The sequence below is a fragment of the Heterocephalus glaber genome, unplaced genomic scaffold (assembly GCF_053883595.1).
Source record: "Heterocephalus glaber isolate CG9 unplaced genomic scaffold, H.glaber_assembly_v1.0 deba00001497, whole genome shotgun sequence".
In the NCBI taxonomy this organism is placed as follows: domain Eukaryota; kingdom Metazoa; phylum Chordata; class Mammalia; order Rodentia; family Bathyergidae; genus Heterocephalus; species Heterocephalus glaber.
This window is the reverse complement of record NW_028258320.1, coordinates 20286064-20301873: the sequence shown is the minus strand read 5'-3', so window position 1 is coordinate 20301873 and position 15810 is coordinate 20286064. Positions and strand designations below refer to the sequence as shown.

The 15810-nt window shown below is 38.1% G+C and overlaps 1 protein-coding gene and 1 pseudogene across 11 annotated transcripts in view; one reads left to right on the top strand and one right to left on the bottom strand.

Moving 5' to 3' along the window:
* Positions 1-15810, bottom strand: part of Ctnna3 (catenin alpha 3) — a 1794873-nt gene that overhangs the window by 1211375 nt on the left and 567688 nt on the right. The gene's annotated exons all lie outside the window — the stretch shown is intronic.
* On the top strand, positions 8721-12203 carry LOC101723806 (ubiquitin carboxyl-terminal hydrolase 48-like; annotated as a pseudogene).

Below are 15810 nucleotides of genomic sequence, written 5' to 3'. Positions count from 1 at the left end.
AGGCAGCCACGTGATCCTCAAACCTGTGGCCCTCAGGATTTTAGGCGCGATGGTCTCTATTCAGGTCTGAACCTCTTACACCACTCTGTTCTGTTCATTTTTCTTGAATTTAAATACCACCTTTTTATTTTTTTTAATTCATTAATTTTATGGGTATACATTAGGTATACAATATGTTGACATTCATTATTGGGAATATGTAACTTTATATAATATATCTTGGTTCTTATTTTTTCCCCATCCCCATGCCCTCCCTTCACCCCCTCCACTCCTCCATATTTACATATTTATTTCTTTCCCTTCTTTCATTTCCCCTACCCGTCCCAGTTCCCCTTTGGATCTTTTCTTCCTATTTCACATTATCTAGTATACATTTTGATCCTTATTTACACATTCATTTTCTCAAACCAGAGAAACCATTCAGTATTTACACATGTGTGTCCTATTTATTTCACTTAAGAGTATGGCCTTAATGTGCATCCATTTAGCTATATGTATGTGCCTCTAGTTTATCATTCTTTATGGCTGAGTAGTATTCCATTTTATTTTTTTTTAAAACCACACTTTATTCACCCATTCTCAAGTTGATGGGCAATAGCACTGTTTCCATGTTTTAGCTATCACAAACTATACCACTATGAATATGGGTGCACATATATTGCTGTGGTAGGATTCTTTAAATTCTTTTGGGAAGATACCCAGCAGGGAATAACTGGTTCAAATAGGAACTCGAATCCTAGTTTTTGAGGTATTTTCATATTGATTTCCACAGTAGTTGCACCAATCTACACTTCCACCAGCACTGGAGAAGGGTTCCTTTTTCTCCACAGCCCTGCCAGCATTTGTTATTGGTTGATTTTTTGATAGCAGCCATTCTTTCTGGGATGAGGTGGAATTTCAGTGTTGTTTTCATTTGCATCTCTCAAATGACCAGTGATGTTGAACATTATTTCATATGTTTATTTGCTGCTTTTACTTCTCTGTCTGAGAAATGTCTGTTCATTTCAGATATCCATTATTTGACTGGGTCTTTAAATTTAGGAAGTCTGACTTTTTAAAGTTCTTTCTATATCCTAGATAATAGTCCTTTGTCTGAGGAAGAGCTGATAAAAATTTTTTCCCACATTGTGGGTTGTCCTTTCATACTGTTGCTGGTTTCTCTTGCTGAGCGAAAGCTTCTTAAATAAGATGAGATCCAACTTGTTGATTCTTTGTGCTAGTTCATACTGTGACTGAAGTTTTGTTCATGAAATCTTTTCCTATGTCACCATCTTCAAGAGTTCTACCTAACTTCTCTTCCAGCCGGGCTACTGTTTCTATTTACTATTTAGATTTTTAATCCATTTTGATTTTAGTTTAGTGCATGGTGAGAGATATAGGTCTAATTTTAATCTTTGACAAGTTGAAACCCAATTTTTCCACCACCATATATTAGAGAGGCTATCTTTCCTCCAGTGAGGGTGTTTGGCTCCTTTGTCAAAGATGAGGTGGCTGAGAATGTCTGGAGTTGTTCCTGCATCTTCTAATTGGTTTCAGTGGCCCTCAGGTCTGTTTCTTTACCAGTACCATGCTGTTTTATCACAATAGCTTTGTAGCATAGTTTCAAGTTGAGGACTGTGATACCCCCTACCTTCTCTCTGTTGCCTAGAATTGCTTTTGCTAGTATAGGTCTCTTCTGGTTCCAAATGAATTTCTGAATTGTTTTCTCAAGTTCTGTAAAGTATGCTGTTGGAATTTTAATTGAGATTGCATTGAATCTATATAGCAGTTTTGGAAGTGTGGCCATTTTCACTATATTGATTCTTCCTAACAAGAAGCAAGGGATATCTTTGCATTTCCTGATATCCTCTTTGATCTCTCTTTTCAGAGTGCTATAGTTTTCAGAGAAGAGGTCTTTGATTTCTTTCATTAGGATGATTCCTAGGTATTTCATTTTTTTGAATCCTATTGTGAAAGGAGTTGTTTCTCCAGTTTCTTTTTCAGGGGGTCTATTGTTCATGTGCAGGAAGGCTATTGATTTTTATGTGTTGACCTTGTATCCAGCTACTCTACTGAATTTGGTTATTAAGTCTAGAAGACTTTTGGTGGAGTTCTTGGGTTCTTCTATAAAGAGTAATCTGCAAATATATTTGTCATCTGCAAATAATGACAATTTAACTTCTTTGTTTCCTATCTTTATTCCTTTTATTTCTTTCTCTTTTCTAATTGTTGTGGCTACTGTTTCCAAAACTATATTGAACAGGAATGATGATAGTGGACATCCTCATCTTCTTCCTGATTTTAGTGTTAAGGATTTCAGTTTTTGACCATTTAGTAAGATATTGGGTGTTGGTTTTTCATAGATGGCTTTTATCAGGTTGAGATAGAGACCATCTATTCAAATTTTCTGTAGGATTTTTATCATGAATGGGTGTTGGTTTTTGTCTAACACTTTTTCTGCATCTATTGAGATGATCATATGGTTTTTGTCCTTGGCTCTATTAATATAGTGTATTACATTTATTGATTCGCATATGTTGAACCATCCTTGCATCCCTGGGATGTATCCCACTGAGTCAGGGTGTATGATCTTCTTGATGATTTTCTGCATTTTTTTGCCAGTATCTTATTAAGGATTTTTGCATCTATGTTCAATAGTAAGATTCACCTATAGTTCTCTTTTTTGGTTGGGTCTTTTTCTGCTTTTGGGATCAAGGTGATGCTTGATTCCAGGAGTGAATTGGGAGTATTGCTTCCCTTTCAATTTCGTTGAAGAGTTTAAACACTAGTGGCAATAGTTCTTCTCTAAATGTCTTGTAATTCAATGAAGCCATCAGCACCTGTGGAGTTGGTAAGTTTTTAATTACATTTTCATTTCACTGGTAATGGGTTGTTTAGAATTTTTAGGTCTTCTTTGTTCAACTTTGGTAATTCATATGTATATAGAAATCTGTCCATTGCTTCTGTTCCATCTTATTGGCATATAGGTTCTCAAATTAGGTATTGATGATCCTATGGATTTCTGCTGGGTCAATTGTATTTTAACCTGTTTTACTCCTAATTGCATGGATTTGGGTCTTTTCTTTCCTTTTTTTGTAAGGTTGGCTAAGGGTTTGTCAATTTTGTTTATTCTTTCAAAGAACCAACTCTTTGCTTCATTGATTTTTTTGTATCATTCTCTTAATCTCCATTGCATTGATTTCTGCTCTGATCTTTATAATTTCCTTTCTTATAAAAGCTTTGGCTTTGTCCTGCTCTATGTTTTCTAGAAGCTTGAGGTTCAGCATCAGGTTGTTTATTTGAGCTTGCTCTGTTTTATTCAATTCTATGAATTTCCCTCATAAGACTGCTTTCACTATGTCCCATAGATTCTGATATATTGTATTGTCATTGTCATTTAATTGTAGTAACTGTCTGATTTTTTCTTTAATTTCCTCTGTGACCCATTGGTTATTCAGAAGTGTGTTGTTCAATTTCCATGTGTTTATGAAATTCTTGCATTTTCTATTGATCTCCAATTTCATTGCGCTATGGTCTGATAATATACAGGGGATAACTTCAATTCCTTTGCATTTACTTAAACATGTTCAATGAGCGATTATGTGGTCTATTTTGGAGAACAACCCTTGTGCAGCTGAAAAGAACATGTATTCTGATTTCTGTTAAGTCCATTTGTTCAAAAGTTTCATTGAGTTTTACTATTTTGTTGTTTATTTTTTCCCTAGTGGATCTATCTATTTGTGACAGTGGGGTATTGAGGCTCCCCACTATTACTGTATTAGTGCTTCTTTTGATTTTTCATGTCTATTAGTATTCTGGCTGGGTTCTGCATGCATTTACCAATGGTATCTGGGTAGGCCTTTGGCTGTGGCCTGCATGCCTGTGCAGCTGTTTTCCAAGTGAGCCTTTGGCTGGGGCTTGTGTGTGCAAGCTTTAGCTTTCCTCCAAAATGTTTTCTAAAATGTCAGCTTCATTTTTTATCCTGGTTGGCTCTGTTCTGCTTCAGTGGACTTCCAATGTTCCCTTGCATCCAGAAATTTCTTGACTTTTAGCAAAAGAGCAGCTATGCCTACATGACTACATTCTATCTGGCACTTTTCAAAGACATGAAAAAGGAAAATAATATTTTGTGGGGCAGGGGAAAAATACTTCTGTTTTAGAATTATCTGAATGGCAGTAAAAAAATGTTACCTGATAACAAGCATATAATAAACATTAATATATTCTCAAGAACTTGCAATATAACCACTTCGCAATTATTATCACATGAGCTGCATTTGGCACTATAGATACAAAGATGAAGATACATAGCTTTCAGGAAGCCTGTAATCATAGGGGAAGGGGAGCACAGGAAGAACAAGCTGGCCTAAATTAATCAACCTTTATAAAACTATGCCTTTATAAAAATATGAAAAGTTGATTCTAGAGCAAGAAGAGGCATTTTGTTCAGTCTAGAGGGTCTAAAAAGAAGGCCTCTTGAAGGGCACAGAATAAGAACTGAGTCTTGAAGGACTAGCAGGAATAAAATATCAATGAGTAGTCTGTCTTTGAGATCCGCTCCCTGTAATACCATTATAGTTTTCAAGCACCCACCACACACACAAACACACACACACACACACACACACACCATTGCTCCTATAAAGAACTACAATGGAGGCACAGCTGCTTTAGTAGTGCTCCTCTACTGTACATCCACCACTAAGAGTACCATCTTTCTAACACCTGACCAGAACCTCAATGTTCTTTAAATTCTCAGTGGCTGTTCTCATCAGAGGGCTTCTAGCTCCTTAGCTTAGCTGAAGAGACTCTTTATGAGCTGAATTCACTTTTATGGTGGGCAGGGAGAAGGCACCTATTATAGGGAAAGTGAGGAAAAAGTAGTCCACAACTTTTGCTGGTTCAAAAGATTGCTGGTCCAGAGATCATATAGGCAATGTTATTCTTATTCATTAGGGGCATAATGAATAAATTCATGAAAGGTGTCACTCTTGAAAAGAAAAACTTCAGATTATATTGCTAAAGATTTGATGTTAAGTAACTTCAGTAATGGAACTGAGGAATATAAGAGTAATAAAGCTAAAGAAATGCACTCAATACAAAGGCCTACGAATTTGTTAAAGAGATGTTTCAATGCATTGTGTGCTTATTTTGGAAGCTTTTCTGAACTAATCTTTTAGTACGAATATGATGAACATAAAAATGGAAATTGAAAAGGGATATAATCCTGTAATCTGAGCTTGGAGCATCTCTGGCTAGTGACCTGTCCTACATCAGAAGATGAAGACCTGATAGACAACCCAATAGCAACATTACATACAAATGAAATGACTGATGGTAATGGGCACACTGGTTACCATTTCTTGCTCTACTTGAATCTCATTAACTCCTGGAGATTGGAGCATGTCATAGGAAAGTAAGAAATTCAAGAGAGTGGGGAATTGAATCAAGATAATAATATAAAAGATACTATATATAATATAATATAAAGGATATAAAGATAATAATAGACCATGCAGAATCTAGAGCAATGAATTCGAAAAATTAAAGAAACTTTTTTACCTTCTCCTCCTTATACTAGTGATATTTACACCATGTATCTTCTTCCTTCCCTACTTTACCCTCAGTAACATAAAACTCAGAGGACCCTGTTATTTCATGTTTCTTTCTTTTATATAGAATGCTCTATGAAGCCTTTTCTGAGCCAAAAGAGTTGGTGTTTACCATTACTGTAGCAAAATATTGGAGACATTAACTTATAAAGAGAAAAGGTTTATTTTAGCTCACAATTTTGCCAGATGATTGGCTCTATTTCTTTGAACCTCTGTAGAGAATAGACAAGGCAAATGGCAGGCAGCAAAGAAAACAATGCCTGGCACAAAATAACAGCTATATAGATAATAGCTTTATGTTTTTATCATTATTATCAAAAAATATTAAATTTTTGATCAGGTATTATATGACAGTCATTATCTAGGTGTGAACAAAGTGGGCACAGTCCTTAGTTTAATGATATATTGTAAAATCATCTCTTCTTCAGTCTGTGCTTCATTCATTCCTTCCAGTGGTCAGGAAATAGTATTAGTCATTTTTCTGTTCATAGCACATAATACTAATTACTACTGGGCATAGAAGAGTTGATCAAAAATTATTTTTAAATACCCCCAAGATATCCTCAGCAGAGGAAAAGTGTGCTGCATGTAGACATTCAAGAGCTTTAGATTCACAGGAACTATGAATCTTTGGCTGGAACTGAGTTTAAGTGAAAAGGTATGAAGTAAGGTACAGTTGAGAGATAACAAGATCAGATTACAGAGGACTGTATACACATAAAAAAAGAGCTTAACTTCATCCTCAGGAAAATGGGAAGACAGAGTGCATTTTGTGTAGAGAATATCATGCTGATAGTTACATTTAAGAAAGAATGTTCTAGAAACAGTGGGGGACAGTGATTAGAAGAAACCAGGATTAGAAGTGGAAAACAGGATGCTATTTTCAGTAATCTGCACACCTGAGATAAAAATTTGGTTTAAAAATGGTAGCAGTGTGAATGGACAGAATTTAGAATTATACTAAAACAGTAGACCTGATGGGTTTATAGAATATAGCATTCAAGAAAAAGAAATCTAATATGACTTTTATTTTTATAGCTTGGATAGTAAATATATTACAAATCACTACATGACAATATAAGGAAACATGAGAAAGACAATACAAAACTATTATGCACTGAAAAAATATACAACCCTATATAAATGAAGAGATCTTGTTTTTAGGGAGATGAAAGGGGAAAGGTTAATGGATATTAAATGTGTATATATATGTATATATATATACATATATATGTGTGTATATATATATATACACATATATATATATGGAGTTTGGGAAGTTCATAATAGATAATTCTTCCCTCTGATATTTTAGGCAATATTATCAAAGTAGAAAGAGATTTGGATAAGGGATTTAGGTGGTCAGTGAAGATTTGAAAAGATGGTGGGAGAAGCTTATCATAAACATATAATACATACCAGACAATATGCTTTAGGTAAGGCTATAGAACACCTCATACAGAAGTCTCAACACAGGGAGAAGAACACAGACATTAAATGGTTAGACTGACGCACAGTTGAAGCACTGCAGAATCAGTGGTGCAGACACCATAATGAGTGAAAAGTAACATAAGAAAATATATTACTATAGTAACATGAATTTCCTCATAAAATAATATGGTGAACACTGGAGTTTTCATGTGGCCACACTCAAATACATAAAAAGCAAAGAAACTAAAGATCTGGACAGCTCTGTAACTGTAAATTACTCAGTCCCTGCTTGTTACATTGACCAATGAATTCTGTCAAAAGGACAAGGGAAGACATTTGGAATGTCCATGCAGTCAGCAGTATACGCAATCACTCAATCAAACATGTATATTGTGTACTCTTTGCTTGCTAATTTGGTGAAAGGCCAAATTATAAAGCTAGTGTTTTCTAACTTGTAACAACTGTAGTTCATGATAAGGTTAGAATAGCCAAGTTATGGTTTTCAAAGAGAGAGGAATATTTGCATGGCAAAGAGTAACTCCATGGATGTAGTAGAAAAGAGCAAAATGAAAGAAATGCCACTTTTACCCATTATTCTTAGAGTGGGAAACTGAGAAGACTCTACTCCAAATAGTGGTAGTAGCTGTTTCAATTAATGGAAAAAGATAAAGGAATACTGTTCTTTAAGGAGGTCAGTTTGTTTTCAAGGCAATGTGGTTCCAAGAAATAATGGGAATGGCACTGGGATTAAAAAAAAAAAGGATAAATTTAGAAATACAAAAATAAAAGAGTAAATGGCAACATTATTGGTGAATATGGGATGAACTAAGAGGCTTACATTTTGTAAAGTGACCACACAGATGGCTGGGAATAAAACAATGGTAGTAATAACAGGTCTTTTCTTATATCTCTGATATGTCTTTTCATGTCACAATGAGAGTAAGTCTTTTTGTATCACAACAGACCTGACCAGACATACGCATTAACACCAATGGACATACATGTTTTGAATGGTAAGAACATTGTATTTGCCCCTGGAACCAAAAGAATTTATTTTAAATCTCAAATATCAGTCACAATCTCACAAATACCTCAATTTTCCTTACAAATAATAAAATCTACTAATAGTTCATTCAAACTTCTTTTGATCCAATTAGATATTTTCCTACTTTAGTATATATGGTAATAATAAGTGTTTTTCATGAATAACACATTCCTCTTTTAAAGTTAAAATAATAGCCAGAAGGAGCAGAGCAGCGAGGAGCTGAGCTGCATGGAGCTGAGCTGTGTGGGCCACCATCAGCCCCGCCCCCCTACCTGGCCTCCAAGGAGCAGAGCCGCACAGGTGCGAGCCACACAGGTGCCTGCCACACTACCCCAGCACCACCACCACCACCACCACCCCGCAACCTCTGGTCTCCAGGTTGCACCAGTACCTGGATCCACACCACAGAGGAAGAGGGGGCCATAAAGGCCATTGTTCTGAGCAACAGAATATAGAGCAGAAGTGAACAACAGAAAGAGGGCCTCTCTCAGGCTCCTTCTTGAAAATTGAACCCCACTGGACAGTGGCGCGCACAGGTGATTGACTGGCAAGCTGGCTGAGGGAGCTCCTGATCCTCTTCGCTGGCAGGCGGCAGAACCCATTTGGGAGACAGAGGCAGCACCGGCGGCCTGGCTCGGGGGAGGGGGGGCGCTCCTGGAGCCAAGGCCATGGCCCCTCGGCTGCAGCTGTAGAAGGCCGCATGGCGCTGGGAAGAGACTGTGCCGCCTGAGGAGGTGTCACAGGAGCACATCGAGACCGCCTACCGCATCTGGCTGGAGCCCTGCATCCGCGGCATTTGCAGACAGGGTCAGTGAGTTGCTAATTTTCCCAAACTGGGCTTGAACTTGAAGTCCTCCTGTCTCAGCCTCCCATAGTGCTGGAATTAAAGACGCAACAGCAAAGGAAATCCAAATTGCCTGGTTGGGATTGGTGAGCATATTTGGTTAGGAGAAATAGATGAAAATAGTTTTCATAACATCAATGATCCCAGCTGTGAGCAGAGAAAAAAAGAACTCATTTGTGGGCCTGACAAACCTTGGAGCCACTTGTAATGTCAACACATTTCTTGAGGTATGGTTTCTCAACCTGGAGCTTCGCCAGGCACTGTACTTGTGTCCCAGCACCTGTAGTGACTACATGATGGGAGATGGTGTCCATGAAGAGAAAGATTATGAACCTCAAACAATTTTTGAGCATCTCCAGTACTTGTTTGCTTTGTTGCAAAACAGTAACAGACAATACATTGATCCATGAGGGTTTGTTAAAGCCTTAGGCTTAGGCATGGGGCAACAACAGGATGCCCAGGAATTTTCAAAGCTGTTTATGTCTCTATTGGAAGATACTTTGTCTAAACAGAAGAATCCAGATGTATGGAACATTGTGCAGCAGCAGCAGTTCTGTAGGGAATATGCCTATGTAACTGTTTGCAATCAGTGTGGCAGGGAGTCCAAGCTGTTATCAAAGTTCTATGGACTGGAATTAAATATCCAAGGCCACAGTTAACAGATTGTATTTCAGAATTTTTAAAGGAAGAAAAACTAGAAGGAGATAATTGATACTTTTGTGAAAATTGTGAAAGCAAACAGAATGCTACAAGGAAGATTTGGCTTCTAAGCCTTCCTTGCATTCTGAACTTGCAGCTAATGCACTTTGTCTTTCATAGGCAAACTGGACATAAGAAAAAGCTGAATACCTACATAGGCTTCTCAGAAATTTTGGATATGGAACCTTATGTGGAACATAAAGGTGGGTCCTATGTGTGTGAACACAGTGCAGTCCTCATACACAGAGGTGTGAGCGCTTAATCAGGCCACTACATTGCCCAAGTGAAAGGTCTGCAGTCTGGCAAATGGTATAAGCTTAACGATGAAGACATCAAAAAGATGGAGGGGAAGAAATTACAACTAGGGATTGAGAAAGATCTAACAGAACCTTCAAAGTCACAGACACGCAGACCCAAGTGTGATAAAGGGACTCACTGCTCTTGAAATGCATACATGTTGGTTTATAGACTGCAAAGCCAAGAGAAGCCCAACTCGACCATGAAAGTTCCAGCCTTTCTTCAAGAGCTCATAGACCAAGATAATTCCAAATTTGGGGAGTGGTGTATTGAAATGGCCGAGATGCATAAACAAAGTGTGGATAAAGGAAAAGCAAAGCATGAAGAGGTTAAGTAGCTGTACCAAAGGTTACCTGCTGGAGCTGAGCTCTATGAGTTTGTCTCTCTTGAAGGCTACAAAAGTGGTTGGATGAACTGACACCTACCAAGCCTATTGATAACCATGCTTGCCTGTGTTCCCATGACAAACTTCATCCAGACAAAATCTCAATTATGAAGAGAATTTCTGAATATGCAGCAGACATTTTCTACAGCAGATATGGAGGTGGTCCAAGACTAACTGTGAAAGCACTGTGTAAGGAATGTGTAGTAGAACATTGTCGTGTGTTGCATCTGAAGAACCAACTAAATGAAGATTATAAAATGATCAATAATTTGCTAAAAGTAACAGGAAAGGGTGATGATGGATTTTGAGTGGGCAAATCATCCTTGAGGAGTTGGCACCAGCTAGCTCTTGAACAACTAGATGAGCAGGATAGTGATGCAGACCAAAGCAATGGGAAAATGAATGGCAACACCTTCAGTGAAGATGAATCAAAGGAGGAAAGAAAAAAAGAGGAGGAAGAATTAAACTTTAATGAAGACATTCTGTGTCCACAGGGAGAATTGTGCGTCTCTACAAATGAAAGAAGGCTGGTTTCTAAAGAGGAGTGGAGCAAACTGCAACAGTACTTCCCAAAGGCTCCTGAGTTTCCGAGTTACAGAGAATACAGTTCACGGTGCAAGATCTTAGAAAGAGAAGGGGAGGAAAACAAAGCCTTACATAAGATGATTGCACATGAGCAAAAGACATCTCTTCCAAATCTGTTCCAGGACAAAAACAGACTGTGTCTCAGTAACTGGCCAGAGGACACAGATGTCCTCTATATTGTGTCTCAGTTCTTTGTAGAATGGTGGAAATTTGTTAGAAAACCTGCAAGATGTAGTCCTGTGTCATTGGTTGGAAATAGTGCCCTTCTGTGTCCCCATGGGGGACTTATGTTTACATTTGCCTCCATGACCAAAGGAGATTCTAAACTTATAGCTCTGATATGGCCCAGCAAGTAGCAGATGATACAAAAGCTGTTTGTTGTGGATTATATAATTAAAATCACAAGAATTGAAGTAGGAGATGTAAACCCTTCAGAAACACAGTATATTTCTGAACCTAAGCTCTGTCCAGAGTGCAGAGAAGGCCTACTGTGCCAGCAGCAGAGGGACCTGCAGGAGTACACTCAGGCCACCATCTACGTCCACAAAGCGGTAGACAATAAAAAGGTGATGAAGGATTTGGCTCCAGAGCTGAATGTGAGCAGTTCTGAGACAGAGGAAGACAAGGAAGAAGCTAAACCAGATGGAGAAAAAGATCCAGATTTTAATCAAAGCAACGGAGAAACAAAGTGGCAAAAGATATCCCATCAAAATTATATAGCCTATCAAAAACAAGTCATTCGCTAGAGTATGGAACAGAAAAGTTTGTGGTGAGAAAGCACTTCTCATTTCTGTTAATCAAATGTTAAAAGAATTGTAAATTCAGATCATGCATGCCTTTTCAGTTTCTCCTTTTGACCAGAATTTATCAACTGATGGAAAGATTTTAAGTGATGACTGTGCCACCCTTGGTACCCTTGGCATCATACCTGAATCTGTCATTTTATTAAAGACTGATGAATCAACTGCAGATTATGCTGCAACGGATGATGTCATGCAAGTTTGTACGCCAGAAGAAGGGTTTAAAGGTACTGGTCTACTTGGACATTAATCTTTGAACACTTGCTGACTGCTAAGAAATCACCAGAAGGCAAGAGGATTATGACATGTTAGGGCATTAAAGAAAAGACAGATTTAAGAATTAAACCATTACATGACTCTTCCAAAAGGCAAAAAATCCATTCAAAAGTGACTGCCCCAAATGCCTTATGTCAAATAAAGCAGATTGCACTGATGGACATCAAACTTGAAGGAAATGTTTCAAATTTTATATTTAAGGGGAGTAGTGGAAGGAAAGGGGGGCAAGCAAAAATTGAACTAGTAGCAGTAACATTAAATCACATTTACATATGAGATTTATAGTCATGGAAGGGAATAAAGCTCTGTTATATTTCCTTGCTCGAGTTTCATACCAGACGCACTGGGCCATAAAGGATTTGTATCACAGTAGATGGGACAACAAGAAATCTATTCTGAACTAAAAATGATTCTTTTTTTTTCTTTCACTTTTAACAAATTTTGGCCTATTTTTTATTTCAGATTTTAAAGTAGTAATAAGTAATAGCTTTACATAGTTCAATATCCAATTAAAAATACAAAAAGTATATAATGCATCATTCTTTCCACTGCTGACATTGGCCACACATATATTTTAGGTATATACAAGGAAAAAAAAATATATATATATAAAGGGTTTTTTTATTGTGTCATATTATGCTATATGCATGTGCCACAGTTTATGGGCTAAAAGTGATTCTTTAGAGACATAACCTGCTTACCCATACCTGTCTTTGACTCATATTCTACTTTCAATAAAGCATGAAAGTGAAGAACTTGACATCATTGTGGAAAAGTGTCTCCAAGCTAGCTGCAGCATCACCAACATGTGTGGTGCCCAGTGGTCTGTGTGTCCATGGTGGGCAAAGGAGGGGCACCTGCGTGTCTCCTGCAGTGAGCAAGGGGTTACAGCTCACTTTGGCCTTCAGAGTTTTGCCTTGGTGCATTTCAGAAAAGATGGAGAGTTTTTCCTACCAGTGATAGCAGCTTCCTCCCACTTTGCTATTGATCAAACTTGGGAAGTGTATTTTGCACATTTGAAAAATCTGACCACCTTACTGGAAGAGTATGTTGGACTGACATGCATTTGGAATGTTTTTTCTTCCCATTCTCCAAGTCTGCTGTTTCTTCTATCATGCTTCTCTTTTTGAAAGTATTCTTCTGAAATGCCCTAAAAGGACCTTTTTGATTGCTTTGCTTGTGAGGGGAGGGGTATAGGAGTATAATGTGTCCTTTTTTACAACTTAAGATTGTAGTTATTAGCAACAAATAATCAGCAATGTTCTTAAGAATACTGAAGGATTTTTAAATGAAACTTAAGGTTGGAATCGGTTCCTTTTTTTGTCTGTCTTTTGAGTGTGTGTATGTATGTCTATAGCCTGGATGCTGACATAGGTATCTCATAATTTTTTTCATGGCCTCAAATTTGTGCTGGGCTTCTCCCACCCCAACCCTAATCTGAACTCACATAATGGAGAAAGGAGGCAGATTTCAGTTTTAGTACCAGTAACATTAGCACCATCCCATTTGAATAGCTTTTTATCAGAATAATTATGACTGCATGCTGTGTACTCAGTCTGTGTCCCCTGAGGAAGTGGTGGTGTTCAATGAGCCGTGTGAGGTGGTTAGAGCAGCTCACAGCCTCCTCAAAACTGTCCTAGGGGTCAGGCATGGTGCATCCCTGTAGTCTCCCACCAAGGCTGGATGATTACTAGTTTTAGGCCATCCTAGGCTACATAGGGAGAGCCTGTCTCAAAATCAACCAGTACTTGGAACAGCAGCTGAGAAACCATGCATGGTTCTGGCCTTGATGTCAACACGGGGGAGGACTTGAACTTGAACTCACGGGGAGCTAGCCCTGATTTTTAGATCTCAGTATTTTACTTAGCTCCAAAGAAATGAAACTAGAGCTTAAAAGTCATAACATAGGGTGGGGATTTAGCTCAGTGGCGCTATGCCTACCTGGCAAGCACAAGGTCCTGAGTTCCATCTCCCATACCAGGAAAAAAAAGTCATAACACAAAGGAACTTACTCTTTTCCAATTTAGATTTGCTTAAAAGTTCAGAGTAGGGCCAGGGATTTAGCTTAGTAGTTCCACCACCTGCCTTGCAAGTGGAAGGACCTGAGTTCGATCTCTGCTACAAAAAAACAAACAAAAGTTCAGAGTGCTTCATAAAGCAGCTTCCTTTTCTTTAGAAGTTTTTTGTTTTGTTTTTTTTAGGGAGGGGGCGGGTGTTGGCTATGGTGTAGCTCAGTGCAGAGTGGTTGCCTAATAACATCTAAGGCCTAGGGTTCCACCCCCAGCACTGGGAGGGATAAAAATCTTTCTGGGTTTTGAATTAAACAAGTAAACCCCAGAAATGTATTATATTTTTCCCAATTTGCTACTGATGCTAGTTTTTAAGTTTATTATTTGGGTATTTTTTTTAGTTATGCAGTGGTTTAAAATATCAACCTTTTGTAAGTCTTTTAGGCTTATACCTGCTCTAAGTTCTGGTTTTGTTAACTCTCCTCTGGCAGTATAGGTGGGATGGGGCCATAGTGAACAGCCAAGGCTCTAGATGTCTCAATCAGAATCTATACTCACATGCCACTGCTGTACTCTTAAGAAGTCTGAGGAACCTTGTTCTGGGTCCTTTTTCGTGTCCACATTAGGTGAGTTACAAAGAAATTCGGGCTGAGAAGCTTTAGCTTTGCAACCATTACCACATTGTGTACAGGGAAACAAGTCCAAGGATAACCTAAACTCCATTCTTGTGTCTGTATTCACTAATAGATGAAGTCCAATTATCTTGTAGGCTGTGAATACATTAAGGTGTAGACTTTGTTATGCCAATGCCGGGTATGTGCACTTTTTAGTAGACCAGCCTCCCACAGAAGGTATTATGAAGCTCGATGTTTCCCCCTTTATATTTCTGGTCATTCTTTAACCTCACATGAATGTCTACAATATCTATGCTTGGACAAATTGCAGCCTTTACTTAAAATGTAGGTTGCTATTTGGATGTCTTGGTCCCCCTGAGGGAGAAGTATGTTTGTGTACTTACAAACTTTGTTTACAATTGCTATTACCTTTCTGCCTAATTAAAAAGACATAAATGTCTCTTTATTTCTGTGGAATCATAAAAAAAAAAAAAAAGAAAATTGAAGACAACTGGAAAAGTGAAGAGAATCTCTGCAATAAAGGCACACCAGACCACTGTAGTTGGTAAGTTGGAGGGATCACCACCTCCCATCAGAACCTGGATTATCTTCAGGGGAAGGGCAGCTGGAACCTTCAGTAGAACCTTGCAGAGCTCAACCCTGCAGGAGTCTGGGAGCTTAACTTGGGACTTGCAGCCAAAAATCAGCCTGAATCTCAGGGGACTGCCGCTGGCTTGCTGAGACTAATTGATTTAGATCTGCACTCTGTTGCCCACGTTGTCTATTGCGACAATAGAGACATACCCTGAAAGAGGCCCTCCATTTTTATTTTTTATTTTCAAAATTATTTTTTCTCTTATTTTTAATTTTTTTCTTCTCATTTCAAATTTTTCTTTTTTTCTTTCTTCTTTTTGTTTTCTTTCCTTTCTCTCTCTCTCTCTCTCTCTCTCTCTCTCTCTCTCTCTCTCTGTCTATCTCATGCTCTTACACTCTCACTCTCCCACCTTGTTCTTTATGTTCCTTTTTGTTCCTGTTCCTGCCCTACTTAGGATTTCTTCTTTCTTTCTCTTTTCTTCTCTCTTTTTCCTTCTCTTGATTGTCATTAGTTTTAAAAGAAAGTGAATACAGTTTCTAGCTTCCCTACTGCTGTTAGGTTATTCTGTTCTTGTCTTTGTTCTTTCATTCTATCTGTCTTTTCCTCTTGTTTTCAACAGTTTCCTAGAGTTTGCATGAT